Source organism: Phasianus colchicus, chromosome 1 (genome assembly GCF_987193195.1).
Source record: "Phasianus colchicus chromosome 1, bPhaCol1.hap1.1, whole genome shotgun sequence".
Lineage (NCBI taxonomy): Eukaryota > Metazoa > Chordata > Aves > Galliformes > Phasianidae > Phasianus > Phasianus colchicus.
In genome coordinates, this window is record NC_143436.1 from 9,422,322 (window position 1) to 9,448,078 (window position 25,757).

At 36.8% G+C, this 25,757-nt stretch overlaps 1 protein-coding gene across 8 annotated transcripts in view; it reads left to right on the forward strand.

Annotated features, from left to right (window-relative positions):
• SEMA3D (semaphorin 3D) overlaps positions 1-25,757 on the forward strand; it is a 140,417-nt gene that overhangs the window by 19,526 nt on the left and 95,134 nt on the right. For 2 of the 8 annotated variants that reach the window (XM_090135201.1, XM_090135207.1), the window contains exon 2: positions 16,574-16,661. The exons of 5 other annotated variants lie outside the window; for them this stretch is intronic. The gene's annotated coding sequence lies outside the window, so the exon portion shown is untranslated. Of the gene's footprint in view, positions 1-16,573; positions 16,662-17,918; positions 17,939-25,757 lie in introns of those variants that run through there. One more of the 8 variants, XM_090135188.1, reaches the window with a different exon arrangement.

Genomic DNA, 25,757 nt, shown 5'->3' on the forward strand with positions numbered 1-25,757 from the left:
CTTGCTCTTTATTTGTAGGGTATTTAGTACCATGTGGTCCTGACTGCCATAGATTTCAGTGGAAATAAAGGCAATTGAATCTCGTCTTGCTTGTTTGCCTGCAGCTTACTGTGTTTTCTCTGTCTGTAACTATTCTGTTAAGGGTGGAACAAAGGGTAGCTACTTAAAAACTATAAAACCTGTCTCATTTCAGCCTGGTTATTTCATTTTGTAGGCTTATGTCAGGCCCTTAAAGTTAAAAATGTTTCTTTTCTTGTCTTGGCATGAACAGCAAATGGAATGTTTCAAAGACTTAAAAAAAAAAAAAAAAAAGAGTCCATACAACAAAAGACAGAATGATGCAGTCTTGCCTGTTTTTCTTGATCTGAAACACTTTAGCTGGAGCATGGTATGGCCTGGTCATCCCAGTTTCCATTGCATTTTTGCATGGAAATTTGCATACCAAATAGGCTATGAAGCAACCATTTGTTTGCAAATGGGTGGATGTTTGCTTGTGTTCTTTGCATTATAGCATTTATTTAGTTAGATTTCTTATCCTTTCTCCTCCACAAATGTCCCCAGAACCTGCAGGGTAAACCATTTTTGATGCATAGCGAACAAAACTCTGAGATGTTACTGGGAAGCAGTGACTAAACTTTCCATGTCTTACATGATACAGACTTGAACTCTCCTGAAGGGGCCTTATTCAGCAAGGTCAGGACTGTGATGAAGTATAAGTTTGAAAGAGGAATCTGCTAGAGAGATAGTATAACCCACTGAGTGATAAGTGCTGACAGACTGGCACCCTGATGTTTGAAGTGCTTTCCCTTGCAGCAGAAGTATGTCTCTGATCCTGATGTGTTATGTCCAGACTCAGTCTGTTTTGAAAGCCTATACTTTCTTCACACGGAGACCCAGAAGGATTCCGGCTGGATGTACTTAACAGAACCCTAAATTTTGGGCCACAGCTAAAGAAGATGAATTTTAAATATTCTATATGGCCTTCTTAGAAGACACTTGTAACAATAATCATGAACATATATCAGTCTGCTTACATTATAATTATTACATTTTCACATTAATGTTTTCCTAATGCCTCACCATTAAGTTATTGTGCTTACTGCACTAGTTCATAGATCATAAAAGCATTGAGTTATGATTTCAAAGGAATTATACAAAAATAACACCAGAGAAGTTCAATCCTCTTCTAGTGATTAACAGATTGGTGACATTGTTCAATCTGTCCAGAAGGCTCCTGTATGGTTCCTGTTCTCCTCTATTTCTTTCCTGCATGTTTAGCTTGTGCATGCTCCCTGTATGGCCACACAGGGAGAGAAACTGAAATATATGAGAGACTCAGGGTGGGAGAGGAAAGATTAAGTGAAATGTCCTGGGACTTTCCAGGAGAAAACTGATCTACTCTTTGCGGAAAACTTGGAGACAGAAGAATTATCAGAAGCTAGTCACGGATGGTTTGACTAATATGAGATCTTAAGAAAAAATAGTGACATGTTTTCAGTTCCTTGAATCAGTCTACTTCAGTTACCATTGAAAATTTATATATATGTACATATATACACACATATTAAAAAAGAAAAAGAATTACAAATTTTGTAAAAGACAAAGCAAAACAAAAAATCTTGGGAGAAAGAAAATAAAGTGGTTTTTCTTTTTATCCTTCTATTTCTAGCTTGGGCAAGTTTCCAGTGCCTGACATGGTAATTCTGTCATCTAGTCTGGTAGTTCAACAACCATTGATCAGAGCATCTGCTTTTGAAGATTAGAGGAGGCAGGGGTATAAGTCTTCATTATATACAGGACTAATTAGGCTTCTCTGTAACTACTTGAATACACTGGGTATACCTGCATAGATAATAAAAGAAAATATTCTTTTACTTTCAATTAATAATAATTAAATACTAACAGGCATTTACATGTATGCTAGCTTTCTGTGATTTGCAGCCATGCTCCCCTGCATTGGCAACAATGAGAAATGACTTGAAAAGTCCTATCATTACTGGCATCCCAAAGGATTACTGTCTGCACATTCATTCCTGCCCACTCTCTAATGTGGGTTGCATTTTTTAACCATGCAATCAGATATTGTGTGTTCCTCAAGACCTCTGGAGAGTTCCTGCAGAAGGTGGACACTGAATGAGGGAGATACCAATAAAGTAGAAATGTTGCCTTGTTATTTTTGGAAGAGTTTGTTAGAATGTTGCCTTTATTTTCTTTCTGCTTCATGAACTTGTCCTGAGAGGTAGGATCATGTTGTTTGCTGTTACATTCCAGCTGTTCTCACGTCTACAGCTTTTGAGTTCCCAGCCTTGCAATCTTGTTTCATTTATAATGGAATCCCTTTTGTTCAGCATGTTATTTTCTTCCATTTCCTTTCAAGTTAGAATACTATCACTGTAAGGACATGTAAACCTAACATGGCAAATATGTGGCTAATATCCATAATTTTTAGTAGAAGGAGGGTAAGAGTCTATTATATCAGTGTAAGGATTCATTCCTTTACCTCCTACAGAAGAAGACCATGCTTAGGCATGACAAGGGTTTATGAGGTTTCAGCAAATAATTCACAGAGAAGGGCATAATGTATGGAGCAAATAGACATAAATCTGGAACTGGAGAAACAAAACTAATTATTCTAGTTATATTTCTTCTGGCTTTGGAAGTATTTATTTTGCTCTGTAAAATTGATAAACAAGTAAAAACACAGGCTCCTTTTATGTTCCTTCTATATGGTATCTGGTACTTAACTAGAATCAACAAAAGGAGCTAAGTAGCTTGGGTTGGTGGTTCATATGATTCATTTTCTGGTGGTTATGCAAATAGTTTTGATTGGCCAGTCTGCCAGCTTCTGCTTCGTGGGTACCTACATAGAATGAAGGTATTCCTCAGAGATGTTATCAAATATTTTTACACTAAATTCAGTAATGGTGAGCTCTACTTTCATTCAAATGATTTGAATGAATGTTCTTGGTAATTATTCTGTCAGGACGTTCATGATTCTTTTATAGCAAATTAATGCAGCATTAGTCAGTGGGCACAAACCATTGTATTGTTTACTAATTGCTTTCAACATTACTCTGATGCAGTTCCACAGTGGAAATTTTATTATAAATCTTTATTGTAAATCCCTGCTGCTTTCATAAAAAAATATGAAGGCATTCACTAAAGTATAAGAAGGATAATTGCTGGGAAAATAATGAAGGTAGGAAATGAGTATGAATCAGATAATCTCTATTTGCAACTGGAATTTCTTTATTTCTATGAGTTATTGTGTTATCTCTGTTGAGAAGGAAATTCCTACCACTTTATATACTGGATCCAAATAGAAATGTGTCTTCATAGAAAGGTAGATTAGCAGTCATCTTTAGTTCCATCTTTGAATTTAGAAGAGTGGAATTTTCAGTATTAGATTCTACTACAAAAATTTCATCTTCCATAGTACATTTCTTCAGGAGATGAACATCTCTCATATTATGAGACAGATATATGCCTTGCTAGAGATCCAGTTCACCTCTGTATAAACAGAATTAGGCTATCAGTATGCAGCAGTTTAAAATAAGCCCCATGCTTTACCAATGTGTGAGTAGTAGCATGACCCAGTTTGCATATCTACACAGGATTTTAGAAGGAATTCATAGGAATTCCTTTGAGACTTGACCTTGTTGACAGTGTCATTGACATTACTCAATTTCTTCTCTATTATGCAATGGAAATACTAAATGCAGCCTTATTGAATAGCCTTACTGAGGTGTAGGAAGGCTGTAAGTTCTTTCAACATTTATTTATTTGTTTATTAAAAAAAAAAAAAAAAAAATCTGTGTTGGGGGAGTTTTCTGTGTTTTATACATGTGATATTTACAGAAATAATTAAAAAACATTTGATGTATCATGAGATTAAAAATATTTAAAACTAAGGATTGTAGAAAAAAATCCTAGCTTTTTCTGTGAGCTTTTTTTTTCACTAGGATGCTTCTGCTGTGACAACTGATGTAATAATCATTAAAAAAACAACCCTATAGAAGCTGAATTAAAGTGAAAACTGGATTACAGTGGTGATATTGTTGTACACTGTCATTCATATTTAATGCTTGACATTTTTCAGCATTGTACAAATTTAGTCCTCAGTTTGACGAACAGTGGATTGTTGATTAATGAGACTGCTTCTGTTTTTCTGTCTTTGTGAGTGCTTCTGGAGAATCGCTAATTGTCTTATGAAGATCATTTTGCATCAATATTTATGCCCCTGTAGTTGAGCACTATTTTTCTAACTTTTTACACCATGAAAGAACCTTGGCCCTGCAGTGAAAAAAAAAAAAAATACATTTCAGATTGTATTGGCGTAGCGTATTGAATGTGTTCCCAGAGATATGTCCGGGGTCTATCTTGTTTTTCAGTGATAGTTTATAATTATACTTCTTGTTCCCTCGAGGGCTCTTGTTTTGGCTTTCTAAGAGTGCAAATACAACGTGATAGCTGTGTATTTTTTATTTTTTTTTCTTTTTTTCCACCTCAGATAAATGGAACAAATGTCCAGATTTCCCTAAATTACTGCCAACATGTAATCTTCATTGTTACTTTTTTTTAAAGAGTTGTTTGTTTATTTGAAGGAAGTCTGCCAGCATTTACAAGCAATATAAATGCAAGAACAAATGGTTATTTAATTATTTAAAAACACTAGTATTGTATTTATTGGCCTATTGCTTGTGCTAAATTGAGCTGTTGTCATGGCATTAGTCTTCTTAAGACAACACACAAATATGCAGTTAATATACTGAGGATTTTTAAAACGTGATTGCCTCGTCAAATGTTGCCTTTCAGAACTGCCTGGGTTGTAACTGTTTTTAGACTGACTTTTGTCTCGATAGCTATTGTCCCTATAATCAGTTCACACAGGGTAATTGGCTCAGCCTTACCATGTCCAGCTCTTGCAGTTCCACCTGACCTTCTTCCTCCCTCCACCCCCTCCCTCCTTGCTGCATGTTGTCTCACAGAGATGCTCTGCAGCTTCCTGGCAAAATCCAGCCCAGCAAAGCTGAACAGAGCTGTCAGGCAGATAAATCTAAGTCCATGGTTTGGTTGATTGCATGGAATGCTTTTGTGAAGACATGACAGCTCCCTGCCTCACTAATGCTTGAGTTCTCAAGTTTGGCTATGGCTGATGGCATGTTAGCATCAGGGAGGAAACCACTGCCTTTTGGTTCCCCTCAAAATGCTCTGGTTTTACTTCGAATGCTTCATTTATTGGAATTAATACATAAGGGTTTTACAGGCAACATCCTGCCTGAAACCACATGTTGGAGAAGGTTAAAGTAGAAGATACACTCGAGGTTAGTATGACATGCAGGAAAGAAGGAAAAGAATCATTGCCAGCTTTTGAAGCTTTTCTGTCTTCCAGCTTGGATATCAGATATCAGGCTTGGGCCAGATCCCACTGCATGCTCCAGTTCACTACTTCCATCCATTGAATTCTAACAATTGTTAGAGAACATGCTTTTGAGAAGGACAAACCTCCTTCCTTTTTTTTGTTTCTGTGTCTGCCACTGAATTTACCAGGGTGTCATAGCTAACTACCTTGCAGCAGAAGCTTTCTAAACAAAACATCAGCTTAGAATTAGATGTTTACCATGAGCCTAGGTGTTCTGGGTGTCCTATCATTGAGTTTGATGGCTCTGAGTTTGGCAGTCTGCCAGCTGTGGGTATGCATGTTCAGGTTCAACTTTTGCTGTATGGAATGTGAATAATTTATGTTGTGGATAGGTATGCCTATCACCACAGAGTCTGGGGCCAAGACTCGCCCTCAGTTCTGCTTGGCACAGTCCCAGTACAGACACAGTGATGGGTTGGGTCAAGACTTGGGGGAACAAATACGGACCCTCAGTTTTCTCAACAGGCCTCATCCTTATTTGCTCTTATCCCTCCAAATACTCTACCACTGTTAAACCTCCCCAGCTATCCCAGATGTTGGAGATTATCCTTTGTGATGGTGCATTGCCGCCTTACAGACATCTTCAGGTTCACATTGTTCTTTCTGCCTTCACTGCCCTACCAAGGTTGTTCTTGAAAAGTGATGTCATTGCTTTCCCAATATTTTGGGAGATTTTTCTTTGTATCCCATGCGCCCAGATTTAAGCACTTGCTGTTGCGCTGGGGATAGAACTCTGCATGGCCAATGCAAAGGATTTCTCAGCATTGACATCCTTCTGCACTGCACCAGAGCCTGCTGTCAATTAGCTTAGGAGAGCAGTTCCAGACACATGTATTAGGTTCAGCAAACACTGCTTATTGTTGAGTGATTCTATTTTTCTAAGCTTGTGCTTTATTTGTGGCAAGAGTGACATTTATGCAAAGGATGGTGATGTGTCTCTTTTTTTTTTTTTTTTTTTTATCTTCTGATTCTGCAGATGTACATAAAACAGCTATAGCAGTGTAGATTAGTTTTGTGTAAGTAAAAGTGCAGTGTTAACCAGGGACTTACAAATTAAATTAAATAGATATAGCCACTTGGTTTTAAAACAATATGGCTTCACCATGGTGAAAGAAATCATTGTGATTTTCTTAGTCCTTCATGAGCAAGGATGGAAGAGATCTCATTTTAAAATTTAATATTAGATCACTACTAATCCAACACTAATCCAAATAGGATAATCACTTCCTTGTAATTAGCATAGTTGAATTACTCATGGGATTAAATATGTTTAAAAAAAAAGAAATATGAATTTTTAAACAGTTCAGTTCAAGATCACTATATACAATGTCAGCTTGTCTGCAAGACAATTTCATTCTTGCTTTGATCCCCTTTGATCCCAGAAAGACTGCAACTAGCTTTCAGGAATTCATAATGTTTCTCTTTCAATATTCCTATACCTAGGACTAAATTGCTTCTTTTGAAGATGTTCAGTGGCCCAAATATTAGTACTTGAATTCAGAAGTTGTTGGATCTCTCATCCTGTGTTCTTGATCTTTTTTTGGCTTGTTTTCAGATTAATAATGGAAGAGTAGATAAGCTTAAGGAAAAAAAAAAAATCATATAATAATAATAATGTTATATTTCATCCTATTAGTCCTCAAAAAGCTATTATGCAGCATCAAAAGAATAAAACTGTGTTTCTATAGTGCTCTAAGAATAATACCTTTTTTTAAACCCTTGCCTCTCAGAGATTTGTATTCCTATGGGAATGCAAGTAAGTGATACCAAGGGCAGTAGTTTTTTCAGTGCAGCTGTGGTTATCATTAAAAGAGATAAGTATTTGAAAGAATTTTGATATTTCAGCCACGCTCTAATATCAAAGGTCTCCTGTGTGAAATAGACAACTATGCCAAAAAAATATATAAATGACCATTGATTGCTTCCTGTTTTTTAAAAAATAATCAAACACACAAAAATAAAACAACAGTAAAATTTATTCTTTTTTTAATGATTAAGAAATAAGATTATAATAAGCTGGAAGCTCATATGTAGTTGCTGTGAAAAACAATAATTTCCACTGGAATTAGATGCAAAGGTACATACCATGCACACTTACATCTGGGTATGCACAAGTTACTTTTCTCTGAATATAGCATCATTTATATTCTTAGTCTATTTTGGTTATAACAACATTAGAAATCACCATAAAACTGCTTTAGCATTGGCAGCAAGAAATTTGGATCAAATACATTGAAAGAAATACCTAAAAAATATGCCAATTTGAGATTGTGTGTATTCATATATTGCAAAGCAATATAGTATATATACTTTGTCTAACTTTTCTTACTTAGTAACATGAAATTATGGAAAAATAGGATTTTTGCCTATAAGCTGAGGGCCTAGAAAATTATTGAATAATAATCCTTCAGCTTTCATTGATTTTAGTGAGAAGTGAAAAAAAGTTACCACACTGAAAAAGCTGCTCGATAGCTTCTGCCAACTGACTGAAACAATGAAATCTGCATTCTGCATAAGAGATAAAACGTTAAAATGTAGCTCAAATTGTGTTAATGTGATACTGAAATGTTCCGTGCTCATTGTAGCTCCTTGTTTATCTGTTAGATTTGTGCTTTTTATAATTTCATCTGGTGCTAAGCCAAAATTAAGGCTTAAAACTTCACTACTTCGCACTTTGACAAGAGACAGCAGTGCAAAAATAGAAGGAAATGGAGCTTTACCAAGATTTCTTCCTTTGCCATTCTCCCAAAGAAAAATCTGGAGACTCTCTGAAGTGATTTGCCAGCATTTGTTTTTAATCCATAGACTATGTCTAGCATTCTTTCTTTTTCTTTTTCTTTTTTTTTTTAAGTTGTATTCAATCAGTTGGTCATATTAATAAATCTGTTATCAATTCACTATTATTCACCAAAGAAATAATACAGTTTAACTGCTTTGTTGCATTGCTATAGCAAAATCTTGTCTCCCTTCCCTTCCCTTCCCTTCCCTTCCCTTCCCTTCCCTTCCCTTCCCTTCCCTTCCCTTCCCTTCCCTTCCCTTCCCTTCCCTTCCCTTCCCTTCCCTTCCCTTCCCTTCCCTTCCCTTCCCTTCCCTTCCCTTCCCTTCCCTTCCCTTCCCTTCCCTTCCTTTTCCTCTGGGCAGGCTGGATTCAGACATTGTACCTGCCAAAGTTGATTTTGAACTTGGCTTCCAGTTTTGACCAACAACTCCATTGATTTGTGGATCTGGATATAGCCATTTTAGCTTTGGAAATTCTTATTTTTTCTTAAGTATTTAATATTTGAGAGTCAAAATGTCGTATTGGCACGGAGAAAATATAGAAAAACTGTGTATAAGCTTGTGGAATAATGTGGTCTCATTACAGTTGCTTAACAAGTTATTGCACATCAGACAAAGTACCACAATAGTCTGTCTGTACACTTGAGCTTGCCCAGAGTGAGGTAAACATCCATATGCTCTGGAGATTACTCATTAAATGAAGCATTATGTTCTAGTACTGAGCAGTCTCTGCTGTCATTCCATTATTTGGTTCTTTAAAGAGAAATTTACTCTGCATAACAGTAATTTTAACAACATGGCTTTCTCTGTGTATATTTTGGACATTTTTCAATTGCTGACACAGATAGTAGACAAACACATACGTATATGTGCACACAACATTTTCCTACTATAATTAGGTATTTTTGGCACTTTCCAATAGCAGAATCAAATCCAAATTGTAGCTACCTTTGGAAAATCTTAAAAGTAGCTGTAATTGAGAAAGGAGGTGTGACATTTGTGTATTAAAACTTAATGAGGATTTTTTTTTTCCAAAAAGTGTAATGTTTTCCATCACTGTTTTAATATTAATTTTTGATGAAAATGCCACAGGACGTTATAAATGTAAGATTTTTTAAACGTCACTGCAAACCACTAGGCAAACATAGAAATGTCATCTGCAGTCACTAACTTACTTGAAACTTGATATTTTATTGAGAAAATCAAAATAACTACAGATATTTAAATTACAAATAAGTAGATGTAACTTATTTGATCTTTTAGCATAATTACAACTTATGTTATTGAGTTTAATTTTTAATTTTAATTTTTTTTTTTCTTTATTTATTTTGTAAAAGGAAAATAATTCTTTCCTGTTCACTGTAGCATTTCTATAAGAGTTGGACAATACATCCGGACATTTCATCATGATTCACTGTGTAGGATATCACTAAAGTTCTGACAGACCCTTAAATCGATGTCAGTGTATGTGAGTAATATAAGCATTAAGTATATAATGGGCAATTGTTCCTCAGTATTTAGATTTGTCTACTGGACACACACAGCTGAGGAATCCCTTTCGTGAGCTGTAAATTTCAAGTTTTGACCTACTGACTTCATGAAAGTGAAAATTCTCCAGTGGGAATAAGATGTTCATCACATTTTAACCTAATGTCCAAAAGTAGAGGAAACGCCTGGCTGGAATAAAGAGGTAGCTCATCTAGTCTGCCGTTCTGGCACCAAGATTGGGTAAGAGCAGATGTTTCAATGGAAAGCATAAATCTTCACAATTTTACTGTTCTCAGCTGTATGTTGTTGTTTCTTACAGTGCTCACACCTTGAGTTTCAAAGATTAACTGCATATCCATATAATATTTTTATAGTATATATCTTAAAATACTTTTTTTTTTTTTTTAATTATTTACCCTAAAATGTTTACCTATATTGAGAAAAGGAGATTTTAAAAGTGTATTCTTAACTTGTGCAAAAGTAACACCATTCTGTCATCCCCCTTACTTCCTTTATAATGAGATTGAAAGTTATAGATACAGGAAAAAAAAAAAGAAAAAAAAAAAAAGAAAAAAAAAAGAAAAAAGAAAAGAACATTTCAGACCAGTAAAATTTATTTTTACTGGAATATGAGAGATTCAGAGGACCTTGTGAGGGAGAGAGGTGACAGAACTAGTCCAGTGGAGAGTTCTGGGATATTTTTTTCCATCCTACTGCCTGACGGTGTTCACTAAGGAGAAAACATGGGAGCTTTTCTGCTAGTGGTGTTGAGACACTGTTGGCAGTGAAACTCTCTGATTTTCGCAGCCATATACTTGCCAAGTTTGGCAAAAACTATTTTTGGTTCAATGTTAAATGCTTGTCCTGGGTTCTGAGCAAAGATTCAGTTACGAAACTTTACATTTCATCTTGTGCAATAACAATAGCAAGATATTTTTCTCTGGCAGCAAACACTCATTGAAACTGATCACTACTATCACCTTAATTTTTTCTAATCAATTTTCTCTTAATTTCCCAGCCAATCTATGCATCTATTGCATAATGAAATATAGCATGCAGAATGCCTCCAATGTCAGCACAGCTGGATGATCTTCACTTTAAAATCATAATCATCCTAAAGCAGTAAATTTATATATACATGTAGATAAATTTTGTTGATCAACTTTATGGAGGTGGTGATATATATGTAAGAAAAATAGTATGTTGTCACATTGGGATATTGGTACTGGAGGTGGTTCCTCATATATTTGGTAGTAGACATGCAGATGTAAGAATCTTACAAGGGCTCAAAGGGAGGCTGGATAAGTACTTGAAAGTGATATCCATTGGGGGGTGGGGGGGAGTAAAAATAGTCAAGCTACAGTAGGCTGAGGAAATCTCCTGAGCTGAAAATAGATGTGGGGAAGGGACAGTGCTAAGGGAAAGGTAATATCATATACGAATTCTGCATTCTTATTCTTCCTTACATTTACTTACATTTACTGCTGAAAACAGACTTGTAGACTGGATGAACCTTAGGCGTGATCCATTAAACAAATTTACTATCTTATTTAAGTAAGCAGTTGTTGTCTGAGAGGGTTTTTCTGGAATAAGAATTGATCGGTGAATCACAGTTTGAATGCAGAAAATCAGTAATGTGTTTAGCACTACATATTGATAAAGAAAGCAAAATGAGAGGCAACAGTAAAGTTGTCAAAAGCTCAAATGTGTTTACTTTCTCAATTATTGAGTGTATACATTTACAGTCCTGTTTTTTTTTTTAGCTTTTCCACTTTATCTTCTATTTCTATGAGGAATAGATTTGCAATTTTTTTCCTAAAGATTTCTCCTGGTAATTATGCAAGTATATATAGAAGATATTTACTGATCTGTCTGTGCATCTTCTGTGTGCTGCTTTGTAAACATGTAGCCAAACTTCAGTACCAGAACTCATATATCATAGACCAACAAAAAACAGTCAGCTGTAGCAAATACGTTCATCTTTTTTTCAGAATAGAGATTGTTTTGTGGAGCTATTAAAAGGGGCACAATAGGTCATGAGTCAGTTCAGTGACTCATAATATTGAATTTTTTTATCGTGCACCTAAAGCATTTATTTTAATTTTATTTGCTTTATTGGACTCATCCTTTGTTGGGACCTTTCATGCTGGATTCTTATCTTTTAAAAAAATATTTTTATGTTTATACAAGCACTTCTGAAAAACAAGAATGAGGCTGAGGTGCCTGTAAAGAAACAGAGATGCCAACATTTGAGTAACCTTTATGAGTAGACTCATTCCATATATCCCGACTGCCAAAAGACAACTTTCTTATCATCCACAAAATTTAAATTTGCCTCTGACAGAATTGTTGTTGCATAAAGAAACTATAAAACCTGTCATGAGTGCTGTTATTGTTGTTCTTATTACAATGAATACTAATGGTGATGGTGAAAATTATGTCTTTACTCTCAAAATTGCCCTACTTAATAATAATAAGAAAAAAATATTCTGCTGTAGTGCTTTTCTCTATACTCTACAGTTTTGGCAGACAATATCTGCCACATTTTTGTATCAGCCATCTGAAGTAACTGCTTCCTGATTGCTAGAATGATTACAACATAGATGCTTTGGTCCTTCTCAAGAAAAATGCCACAGAAATATATTTTTCCATGAACTGTTTCTTGCCTCCTCCCAGTTTATTAATGGTGTGAGATAATAGCAGCTCAGCAATATATATATATTTTTTTTCTGTACAAATTTAAAGTCATCTTCGATGTTTCAAGATGATACTTCCAGTGTTTTGGGTTTGGTTTCTTTTCTTTTATTTGTATTTATTTATTTATTTATTTATTTATTTATTTATTTATTGTAATTAACAGCACTTCTGTCACCATTTGTCTCAAACACAGATTACTGGACTAACAAAACACACGCACTGCATGCATATGACTATGATTTTTCTGGTTTCAGGAGAAATGTGACTGTTCCGTATGTCCTAGGAAGAGAGTTGTGAGTTCTCACCCTGCATTATGCATTACTCAGGAAGAATTAGCAAAGAGCTCTTTCTATGCCTCTGGAGAAACACAAAGCAGCTGTAGTAGAGCTAAGGGTCTAGACAGCTGATCTCACTGAGGATGGAGGATGGTCAGCACAACAGAGGAAATATTCGATAGCTTGTCAATTCGTGACCCTAAGGTCTAAGAGGCTTCCATTTCCTCAGACAAATGCTGATCCCATTAATATGAATGGTTGAACTTCATTTGACATCAGCTAGTCCTGAGTTTGAGTGCAAGTACATTATTCCCCATGCCATTAATGCAAGTCACATACTCCAGTTGAGCAGAGAAGGGAAAAAGTTTCCAGTAGTCATTGCTGTTTTGCTTTTGCAATGTCTCTGAAAATGAGTAACTGGTTTATTCCTCTGTAACTGTGCTTACTATGCTTTAAGATATCTGATTTCACTTTTTATTCACTTCAAGTTCACCTAAATTTTGATTAAGTACATCTAGCGACAGCTTTCTTAGCTTTGACATTTGAATGATAATCATAGTATCATCGAATCATTTCATTTGGAAGGCACCATTAAAGGTTATCTAGTCCAACTCCCCCGCAATGAACAGGGAGTTAACCTACAGCTAAATCAGGTTGCTCAGAGTCCCATCCAGCTTGACTTTGAATGTCCCCGGAGATGGGACATCCACCACCTCTCTGGACAATCTGTTCCAGTGCTGCAACACCCTTATTGTAAAAACTTTTTCTTATGTCCAATTGAAATCTCCCCTGATCTAGCTGGAAACCATTTCCCTTTGTCCTGCTATGAGTCTGTCCTCTTCTTTCCTGTATCTCCCCTTCAGATATTGAAAGGTTGGTTATCAGATCTCCCCAGAGCCTTCTTTTCTCCAGGTGGAACAGCCTCAGCTCTCTCAGCCTGTTCTCACAGGAGAAACGTTCCGTCACATGGACTGTTTTTGTGGCACTCCTCTGAACGTGCTCCAACAAGTCCATGTTTCTCCTGTGCTGAGGACTCCACATTTACAAAGACTCAATAGCATATTTTCTAGTTATTATATATTTAATATTGAACACAAGAAAGATATTATATACACTTTATAAATTACATCTTACAATTCTTTATTTTGTTTCCATGCACAGGGATTTTAGTTGTGCATTGTAGCTCCAAAAGAAAATCAAGGAATAGTTTTTCTAACAGGTTATCATTGTCCTCCTTATTGAGGTGGTTTCCACTTAGTTTGCTGAAGGATCCATGCACCAATTTTGAATAGTCAATATCTAGGTTTTATGATGTTTTATTCTTGCTCATCCTGTTTTACTTTTGTTTGTTTTTCAGGCTTTTTTTTTGTTTGTTGTTGTTTTGTTGTTTTTTTGTTTTGTTTTGTTTTGTTTTGTTTTTAATGAAGAAATTGCCCTTCATAGGACAAGTCTATGTATGGATGATTTTTGTGTAACGCATGTTAGTACAGTTATATCTGTATGCTCCAGATGCAGCCATCACTCTTTAAATCTGTCATTGAAGGATTTTGTTTTAAATTGTGCCTGACTTTGTTTTCAGATGCCTCTGAATTCCACTCCGTGTTGAGTCACAGCTGTGAAAAGAGAAATCTACTTCTTTAATTCAAAGGGTCAACAGTTTAAAAGCACTAAGACCCAGTGGGGAATAGCTTAAGATAGTTAATCACAATGATCCCAAGAGATTTAGTAACTTGCATAAGGCTTGTCTGAGATAAAGAGTCCTGGATATCTTCAAGTTTTGGTTTCTTTGCAAAGTGCCTATTTTACCAAGGAATGGAATCCTCTATAGAACAAGCACCTGTGGTGGATGTTTTCCACCTGCTCAGCTGTGGCTATGGAAACACAACTTAATCTTCACCACATTCCCTTTCTAGCTAAGCTGGCATGGATGCCAAATCCTTTCTAGTCATTTTTCTCCCCACACCCTTAATAAGCATTTAGAGTACTAACTACAGTGGCCTCCCCTTCTTGATCCATCTGGCAGATAACAGACTGACAGGATGGAGTTGCTGATGTGAAAAAGGAAAAAAAAAAAAGATCAGGCTGGAATACATAGTTGATTTTCTCTTCTTTTTGGTTTTGTTTGGGTGTCACCAGTCCATCCAGTGTTATTTCTCGATCAGCTTCTTCTTGTTCCAGAGGGAATATAAGAAGAAATCCCTTTCTTATTTTCCTGGCAGACAAAAACATTATCTCAAATACAGTGTCAATGAATGTGACACTTGATTATGGTGGATAATTCTCATGGGAATGAGAGGCAAGACAAGACTGGGTGTACAGTATCTGGCACTCCTGGATTAAATTATACTGCTAATATGGTTTTTATACCCATTCTGTGTGCATACATTACTCATCCTATGCACATTTTGATCTGGTACACTCTTTGCTAGGTGAAGAATTGGCTGAAGGGCTGGGCCCAGAGAGTGATGACAAACTGAATAAAATCCAACTGTCAACTGGGCATGAGTGGTGTTTGCCAGGGGTTGATACTGGGGCCTGTCCTCTTCAATATCTTTATTGATGACCTGGATGAGAGCATTGAGTGCACCCTCAATAAGTTTGCAAATGGCACCAAGTTGGGAGGAAGTGTCAATCTGTCTGGGAGTGGGAAGGTGCTACAGTGCTATCTGGACAAGCTGGATTATTGGGCTGAACCCAATGGGAGGAAGTTCAGCAAGACCAGGTGCCAGGGAGTGGTGACAACCCCAGGTAACACTAGAGGCTTGGGTCAGAGTAGCTGGAAGACTGTGTAGAGGAAACAGACCTGGGTATATTGGTCAATGCTCAGCTAAACACGAGTCAGGTGGCCAAGGAGACCAATGGCATCCTGGTTTGATTCAGAAACAGTGTTGCCAGCAGGAGCAGGGAAGCGATCAACTCTGTGTACTCAGCGCTGATGAGTGCTCACCTTGAGTACTGTGTTCAGTTTTGGGCCCCTCACTACAGGAAAGACATCAAGGCCCTGAGCATATGTAGAGAAGGGCAACAAAGCTGTGAGGAGTCTGGAGCACAAGTCTTATGAGGAGCCGCTGAGGGAACTGTGATGGTTTAGTCTAGAGAGGAGGAGGCTCAGGGTAGACCTGGCTGTGCCCTACAGCAAAAGGAGGCTGTGACGAGGTGGGGGTTGGGTTCTTCTCCCATGTAACTAGCAATAGGATGAGAGGGAATGGCCTCATGTTGTGCCAGAGGGGATTTAGCGGCTGTACTGAGGGACATGGTTTAGTGGGAAATATTGGTGACACAAGGATGGTTGGACTGGAGTATATTAGTATATATTAATATTATAGTATATTTGGTCTTTTTCAACTTCAGTGATTTACACTCTATCTCTTTTCATATTAATCTTTTGGTTTTGACACTTCCCCTATAAACAACCGGTTAGCTTTCTAAAAAGCATTACTGTTTTTCAGTTAAGTATTGATTAATCTATGCTGTCTGAGTCCTCACTTTGTCCTCACGAGACAAAGGAAAGTCATTGTGGTTTTAAACCAAAGTGGAAATAGTTTAGTGTTGAATGGAGGTGGTAATGCCTGAATTCTTGTTTTCTTTCTTTGTATGGCTGCTTCAGATTCCAGGAACTGTTGTGCTAGAACTCTTCACAAAGCAGCTTAAAAATAGACCACTAAAACAACTCTCTTGAACCAAGTATAAATTGCCTTCTGCTGCAATACAAGCAGAAACTTCTCTGAGGCTCTGGTAGCAGTATGTTCTAACTCTTGAAAATGGTCAAGTTGGTTAGGAGGGAATACCTAGGGTTGTTAAATCTTTGATAATGATGTCAGGATTCACGCTGGGTCTGTCTTCGTTCTTACCCAGCTCTGTGAAATTCTTGTTTGTGGAAAACGAAAGTGTGATTGCTTGTTATTTTCTGCAGTTTGCACAAGGGCTTAAATCAAGAATGAAACACCGGAAGTGGTCACTGAAGTCACACAGGAATCTCGGCCAGCAGTCTGCAGTCTCTGGTGAGAAGGGTGGCCGGCTGACTAAGGCCCTGCCTGGATGTCTGAGGGGATGTGGTACTTGTACTAACTGCCAGTGTGACCTTCTGCAAGTGATGTCATCTCCAATCATACCATTAAAGAAAAATCAATTATCTCATAATGGCGAGGATAGAGGAGAGACAATAGAGACATTAAAGCTTTTAAACCGCTCAGGTGCTGTGTTGATGTGCACTCAGAGGAGACACATCGAAAGGAATAGGTCTACATTAAATTAGGACACAATTAATTGTGTAAGCTTGCAAATGGAATGTGTAATAGTAGCTCTGCTGCCTCCCTGTCACATAATCTCCAAACATAAATGAAATAAAACATTTAAAAGTTAAAAAAAAAAAAAAAAGCAAGAAAGCAAATACATTTGGCCTACCAATATAATAACTAGGTTAATGTGCCAACACAGACCACTGCACAGCCATGTACACGTTCAGATGGATATTGTTTTACAAACTGGCTGCACAAAGTGTTGATATAAAATTAGTTGGACAAGCAGCATAAAAAAGATTCCTCCAAAAGAGTTCAAGTATATGACCATGAATTATTAAATCAAAATCTGTTGGAAATGTAAATTAAAATCCTTCCGGCATGTCTCTCTCTGTACTGCAGTTTATATATTAAAGCCCAGCAAACTATGCTGTACAAAGTTCACTGACAGTGCATCAAGTAATGAGGCCATATGTTGATGAAAGGAATTGCATGAAAATATGCCATTGGAAAACATATTTGATCAAAGGCCAGCTGTCACATGAAATGCACATTTTTTTTTTAACTATTGGTAAACTGTAATAACCTGAATTATTTTCAAAACTACCAGATTAGACAGCCGACAATGACCTAAATAATACTGGCAGCTAATGAATTCCTATCAGAATTAATACAATAAAAACAATTCTGAAAATGGATAACTGCATTGAGGCAAACACAGTTAGCTATCTTTAATATTTGTAACATTCTAGTTATCTCTAAGACTCCTATGGACTGCTTTTAGATACAGCTGAGATGTCTGTGACTGCGTGCAAACATTTAAGCAAAATTCCAACAATAATTGACAGTAAATTTCTGCTTACATCAGATAAATCTAGCGACAATTTTAGCACAGTATCTCCTGTGACATGAAATAAACATTATAAATTTATATTTTTAATGTTTGTTTTTTTTTAATTACATTAAAATTTTTTGTTTTTGTTTTTAGTGGGTTCTGTGGGGTTGTGATTGTATGAATCTGCTAAGTGTCTGCAGGCAGAGTAAGTAACATACTGTTGTATAACATACAGCTAATGGAGCCATATAAAAGCTGGAGCTGGCTTAGATTTGAAGTGCTTGAATCAAGGACAGAAAAGCCCTACAATACTTACATCTATATCTATCCATGTAATCAGCCCATGGGCTAGTTCCAGAGTATGGACTGCTTGCTACTGTATGACTCCTAGAATTGAGGCTGAATTTGTTTCATAACAAGTTTCACTAGTATGCTTTGTTATCTTCCTGTCAATCTGGGCTTTTCACAAGCATGCAAAATATATGGTAGGGCAAGTTCCCATGCAAGTAAATAATTTGTAAAATAACCCATTGCCCCTAATTACTGATGACTCCCAGAATACCAGCAAGCCCAGACCTCCAGCAACTGAACCGTCACTGCTGGAGGATTCCTGCTCCACCCCTGCAGACATTGGCAGGTCTCCTATGAAAGGAGGTACAGAGACAGTTTTTCCATAGGAAAACACTCTAAAGGATTTCTGGAGGTGAAAAAGAGACTGTAATCCTTTCCTTCGAGTTGGCTATTGTAGATGTATGTTTCTTCCAGCAAAATAATGGTAGTTGCAGGTCAGTGGTTTAGTTGGCTTGACATTGCTGTCTGGGGTTAATTCAGGTTTTCACAGTACAAATGCAATCTGTTAGTGTTTAAATGTTCAGGCGGGTCTCCCTGAAATGAGCATTGCTTTTCTCTGATGGATACTGTGACACTTTTCTGGCTTTTCAGTATTTTCTCAATAGCAAGCCAATGCTGTTCCACAGGCAAAGCTTTCTGTGTGCCCACTCTCCCTGTCTACTTCATTCAGAGCCAATCCACCCCAAGTGCTGTAGGTGGTGACAGACATTTTAGAGGAAAATTCTCTGGGCTTCTTCAAAAACCTGCAAACGTCACGGTACTTGGCAGGATGTGGCTTCCATCTAGTCTACCTTTCTGTTAAATGTCTCAAGGAATTTTCATCGTAATGCCTTTTCCTTTTCTTGGGTACCCAAATTACAAAACCCATTGCTTTTCATGGTGTGAGAGGTTTTTTTTGTCTGCTGGGGAAACATGCTGCACTTAAAATAATGCAACACTGAGGTTTGGCGAAGGGTTCCTTTTAATTCTTATGTGTCTTGTTAAATCGTGCTGTACACTGCTTTCCTCTTTGGCTTGTGTTTTTATTTTTCTTTTTTTAATGATGATATGTGTAGGGTGTTCTCTCAATGTTCCAAAAAAAGAGCCCATGGGAAGCTATTATGATAGGCATCATATCTGAAGTCAAAGCTCTTTCCACACACGCAAAAAAAAAGAAAATAAAAAGAAAAAAAAATAGCATCTGAAATGTAAATGCAGCTACCATTAGAGTGAATGTCACGTATGGGCGCTTCACTTGCACACCCTTTTTGGACACTTTGTTCTAATCTGCCTGCCTCCTCATTGTAATATTGCAGTATTATTATCAGATGACAAGTTGCTGTCCATCCCACTCCCTTTGCTAGATAACAGAGTAGAATGTAAAGTAATAGATCTGATTTTTTATTTATTTATTTATTATTTATTTATTTAAGGAGACACAATATACAAAGAATTAGGGTTAGAGAGTAGCATTTGTTTTATTGTCAATTCATTACTTGTCCAGAGGATACAATACCTGAGATAATACTTCTCAGAATCACTGTTTTAAATGATGTATTACATGTCTATGTGCATTGCTTTCTATTAGTCTCATTCTGAAAGTATACTTCTATGCCTACATGAAGTCTTTGGGTATAATCATGACCCTACTGACACTGACCTGCAAAGTATTCCCATATTTTCTGAGGATAAAGTGCTCATTTCCTATACATATAATTTTAAGTGCCCTACAGTAAAGTTCAGGGTCAGATGAAACCTTCAAAGCAGAGTGTCACAGACCACTCTATTAAGGTTACCCATTCTTAGCAGTTTTTATCTCCTAACAGACTACAGCCTTTTGTAAATGCTTCCATCAGCAGACCAGCTTTGCTGAGCCCTATATCAGAAAAAAATGAAGAAAAACAAAAAATATATAATGATTGCCTTCAATCTTTATCACTTTTTCGGTCTCCATTTTTAATCTAGCTTCAGATTATTTTTGTCTTAATGAATTAAAAATTTACCATAACCCTCAGACATATTTTGCACCATTGGAGAAATTTATGTATTGTCATGGTTTTGAGCAATTAGAATAGTTTTTGAGATTTTTTTTTTTTTTTTTTTTTGCCACCTCTTCTTACTTTCACTCCTTCACTTGCATCCTCCTTGTTTCTCAGTCCCTTAATGGTATTTAGCATTACTTGGCTCTTGTTGTGTGGGAATGAGAGCAGTGATTTTTCTTGTTCTCTGAGTTACTGATGTTGAATGGATAGGGTATAAATCCTGTGAGGAACTCATTAAAGATAAAGCCTGTAAAGATTTGTAAAACTCATTATGATATGGATTGTACAGTTGGACTAGATGATCTCAGAGGACTTTTCCAACCTTAACTGTTATATGATTCTGTGGTCATTACTATTCACTGGGTATTAACAATATTAAGGTCTACTTTATGACAAAAACTTATCTAAACCAGGTATACTAGAAACCGTGATTAAATATATATATATATATCACCTACTGTAGGCCTTTTTTTGATTGTACAAATATCTTTTTATTCAGGAATTATTGCTATTTTCAGGAAGTGATGTGATTTCGATCAGTTTTTTGTAAAAAGTATTTTTCTAAATCCTAGAAGAGAACATTCACTGCCCTATAAGCAGCACAAAAGCTACTTAATAAATGAGAAAATAGTGATGAATAAAGCTGTTTACCAGTTCTTGGATGGAGTTAGCTTTAAGCTGAGTTTTCACTATGAAGAGAAAAGCCTCTTCTGCCAAATAGTATATCAACAGACAGTCTATCTAAAGGGTGCAAGACCAAAGTTACATTGTGTTCTGGATCAATGTCATCTTTGTTATTTAAAAAGCAAGTTCAGGATTTTCAGTCAGTCTGGAGATGTACTTTTTGTCTCTTTTATTTAGTGAATTATTAATCTGACTCATATATGTTTATAGTTTTCTGCCTTACTAACACAGAATGCAGCCCATAATTATAGTATAGTTTTGAAGTACACAGTACATAGCTATAGTAATATTCTTCCTGCACACATGCAATAACTTATAGGTAAGATGTATGTAAGAAAATTCATAGGAAAGAACTTAGTATATTTGTAGTTAAAACTTGTAGTCAAATATGTATTCATGTAATTAGATAATGTATCTTTTAATGTATTTGAATTGCAGATGAATTCTTTTTGTTTCTTTTTGCAGCTAATAAGCTTTAAATCCTTTAAAGCAATACGTCTTAACAGTGCACTCATGCTGTGTGGTTAATGCTGAAAAGGAATATCTTTCAATCTCTTCTCACTCCATAAAGAAATAAAATGCAAAAAATCTTGGACAAGGATAGCTGAGGAGAAAAAAGAAAAGCATGAGTATCAAGGGTAATACGTAAGTCACTCCAGAAGTAATGCCTTCTATTTATGTCAATGGAAATTACAACAGATACAAAGAGCACAATAGCAGTATTTGATAGAACAAATTCTCTGCTACAAAGCACTATTTTTCAATACAGTCTGTTAGCTATGCATTTTTGCCAGCTATGAAAAACAGCCTTCCTGTTGCACCTGTAAAAATCAGCACCAGCAGAGGTGACCTACTATTGCTGTTGCTGCTGCTGAAATGCATCACCCACTGCCTCACTGTGTTCACATCCATTGTTTGGTCTTCATAAACATATAGCAAATGGTGATAAATGTCAATGGTGCCATTTTTTTTTTTTTGCATAGAGGGATTCAGAGGCACACCTTTGCTTCATACACACTGCCTCTTTGCTGCCGTCTGTCACACAGCAATAAAATGGAACAGAATTTTCTTGGGAAGGTTCAAGCTCTACTGGATACCACCAATATCCACTTCTGATATTGTGGGTCCACATAATAAAATAGGAGGCATTACTTTGGGAGCAGCCTTTGCAGTTTACATATTCAAATTAAATCACCTGGGTGACTTACTCAGCCTAATTTTAAATCCATAGTGATTTTCAGATGTATTTCTATTCTATTCTTACTTTTTATAAACAACATGAGCCAACACAAAGACTGGTCTAAATTTTCAGTGGTTATTTGCAATTTTTAACATTGCTCTTAGATTCAGCATACAATTTGATTAATTGTATTTGCTGCAGGCTGTTTTCATCATTCTCTTCAGTGGAGTACAAAATGCCAAATTTTAAAATGGCCATGAAAAACTAGCACTAGAAACAGGTTTTAAATAATCCTCCAGTCCAGGAGAGGTTTTTGTAGCAGAATTCAAGTGGGTTACAAAAACTACTGTTAAAAAAAGATGTGTATTTGAGGATAGGTCCCAGTCCTTTCAGTTCTGGACTTCATGAGGTCAAAAATCTTCCCAGTATTTATGAATACAAGATTTTGCATTCAGATAGGTTTAGCTGAACAAATGAAAAAAAAAAAAAAAAAAAAACAAAAAAACTCCCCATGAATACAAAGCTTCCTACTGGTTGTGTATTTGAGAAGTCTGAAGAGCTCTGTTTATTGTAACAAAGGGCCTGGAATAAATTATGTTTAGTAAATTGGCTCCAGGTTTTCCTCTTTCAGACAGTAGCTTCAGAACAATGTTTTATAGGCTCCACTAAATCTGACCAATTGCAAGGAGGTGACACCTCATTTCGCAGACGTGACATCACATGTGCCAGTTATGTCCAGCTGCCTCTCTTTGGCAAAGATGGCAGGACACCAGCAAATCCACATTTTGTCTTTTTGGCAGTTTTCACCCATGTTTGATGTGAATTAATGGGTTCCACAGGGAGGTCCAGGCAGGATGGAGCCTGGCCCTTGGCCCTCTTCAACCAGGCACCTCCCAGTCCTGCATGGGGCAAATAATAGCTCCTTTCTTCTGGTGGAAATATCCCAGTCCCACAAGATGTGTACATAGCTTCCTTCCTTAGCTGGTCTTGCAGGTGATAATTAACACAGTGAAGAAATTTCCTAGCTGAAGCCAAGGTGGGAAAGCAGCTTTGGCTTCAGACTTTTTCTCTGAGTTCATTTGCCTTATTTATGTTGGGTCTGATCATTTTGAGGAAGTTTTGCAGCATGTTGGTGCCTAGCAGAAATACTGAACTAAAGGAAACAATTTTTCGTCCTTGGACAAAACTCCTACTTGAGCAGAGGAAAAGAAGGAAGTTAGATTAGCTTTTAGGTTTTGTATTTTATTTCTGTTCTCGGGCCTGATTATTTTGGAGCAGCATGACCATAGCTCTTTTGAGCTCAGGGCACTGATTGACATTACATATGTTACAGAGAGGAAGGGTACTTCCTGAAGATTAGTGGCCAGTTAGTTGTTCTGAAGTTCATTAACCTGAGCTAGTCATTAGGCTGTTGGAAGGATTCTGTGTGGAAGCTGGAATTGTATTAGAAGATCATCATAAACTAAAAATATATGTGACAATCTGGCTGGATTGCAATGAGTCTAGGAGAAGATGGTTGGCTCAAGCTCACAGAGCAGCTGCCTTCAGTGTAAACTAAACGCCATGTGTCAGGAATTAAAGCAAATGTTTCTTCACAGACACTGTTCAACTAAAAAGGGGGGAAAGAAAAAGAAAGAAGGAAAAAAAAAAAAAAAAAAGATTTCCATTAGCAGAACACTGCATGAAAAAGTGAATTTCCCTATGACCAAAACGCCAAATGCAATGCTGGTCTCCAGTCTCCAACTAAACAATACGGTGTGTTTGGTCTACAACTTTTTTCTACCAATGGCATTTTTTTTTTTCTTCATTGTACTTCACCTTGGAAAGATGAGCCCCAAATTCTCTGGTGTGACTCCTGTTGGTTGTGACCCAAACCCCCAAGCCAAAATATCTCAGCATACCTGCAGTGAGATTGACACCCCGTTAATTGCTAATTTTTGAAGTGTGGTTTGTCTCTGTCATCCTGCAGAAGATGAATAGGACTGGTATGTCTCATCTTAATACGACCCTTTCCCTTCCTCCTCTCCTTCTTTTCCCCCTTTTCACCATATGATCCAGCAAGAGTTAATGTTGGTTTTAGTCCCACCACAAACAAGTTTACCAGCATGGAAGAAGTAAGAGCTATCATCTTTCAGGATCCTGTAGTCTAGTAAAAAAGAATAGAAAGATAGAAAACAAAGACATTTCAAATTTGTTTTGCTTTCTTTTTGTGTCTTCTCACGAATGTGTGGTGGCACTTGGTCAAAAGTATTGCATTCAGACACAGAATGTAAATGTTGAGAAAGGGATCGAGAAGAAAGAGACTTAATGTTCTTCATAGGAAGGACGCTACGGGTGTTTTTCAACTCTGTTCCCCTCTCTCTCTCCCCATCACAACCTTCCTGTACTTTCTCTTGTCCTTCAGCATTGGCAGAAGTGCTGGAAGCTCAGAAAGCCCCAGCTTCATCTGTGAGAGGTTTCCTTTGGCAGAGAGAACTATAGAAGTCTTCTTTCCAGTCCCTTTGTTCAAGGAAGGTGGTACTACTTGCCTGATAAGGTACTGAGTTGATTCTGGATGCCTCTGCAGCATGCAGAGGGATCTCTGCAGTGCTTCAGCTAGATGAAGTGCAAGACATTTGGGGTTACTTGGGGGGGCTGAGTTGTGCTGGGTCCCTCATGGGCTCACAAGGAGTCTTTCCACTTATGTCTGTCCAAAAGGCATTGGTACCTTTCAGAATATAATTCTGATGAAAAATCATGAGCCATTAATCTTGTTACTAGCCATGACATTTCCTTATACTTTGATTTACAGCATCACTCAAACACTAACTTGTCATTTCCCTGGATGTCTTCTTCTGACTTCTGGTATTATGCACTTGCAGGAGAAGGAATCTGCCCTCACAAATATTTTCATGTTCTGACCTCTGTGATTTATTAACCATCAACTTCTGCCTTGAGAAATCAAGATGTCATTTCCTTAATAATTCCCTAGGAAATAAATGGATTTATTGGGCAAAAGGGATCCCTCACAGTCAGGTACCAAACAGGACTCCAGAAGAGCTGTTGCTGCTTTCTATGCAGCTACTGAGGTGGCTCAGGTGTGGCCTGTAGGAAATAAGTTTGTTACAGTTTTATGGTTGCAGTCTTGTCTAGGGAAAATAAGGACAGTGATAATTGCTTTCTTTTGTAAAGCACTTTAAGATTTATGGAATATGAATGACTGTTATTAAGTGAAAAGTGTTGCAAAGCTGGCTTAGTTGCGCCCTGTATTAACACAGTCCCATATCAGCCTATTGACCTCAGCATGAACTACTCATTAAAGTTTATAGGACATTTTGTGGGTGAATTGAGGCAGTTATTCCGCTGAAAATATCGTACTGAAAAGCACATTTAAGTCCATCAGCAGCACTGACTTTTTCTCTCTTAAAACTTTATTTGGAAACACCACTGCAATTTTCTTAGTTTATTTATGAAAATTTATGATGGATATCTCCTTACTGTTAACTCAGTTTTTTATCTCTTGGTATCTGTGATACAACAGCTTATTCTAGCCATAGGATAAACATACAATAGCTTTTATACTGAGATAAATAATGAGATATAAAACAGCAAGATATCAAATGGAGCTGTATAAACTAATGAGATGCACAATCATATTTGAATGGCAAATATTCTTTTCATTGACACTGAATTAATTTTTTGTTTAGACTGTAGCTATGTTAGACATTGTTCTTTGAAAATCTTATGTATTTTCCCAACCTTAAAGTAAGTGTGGTATTAAAGAAACAGATTTTGATTTATATTAGAGA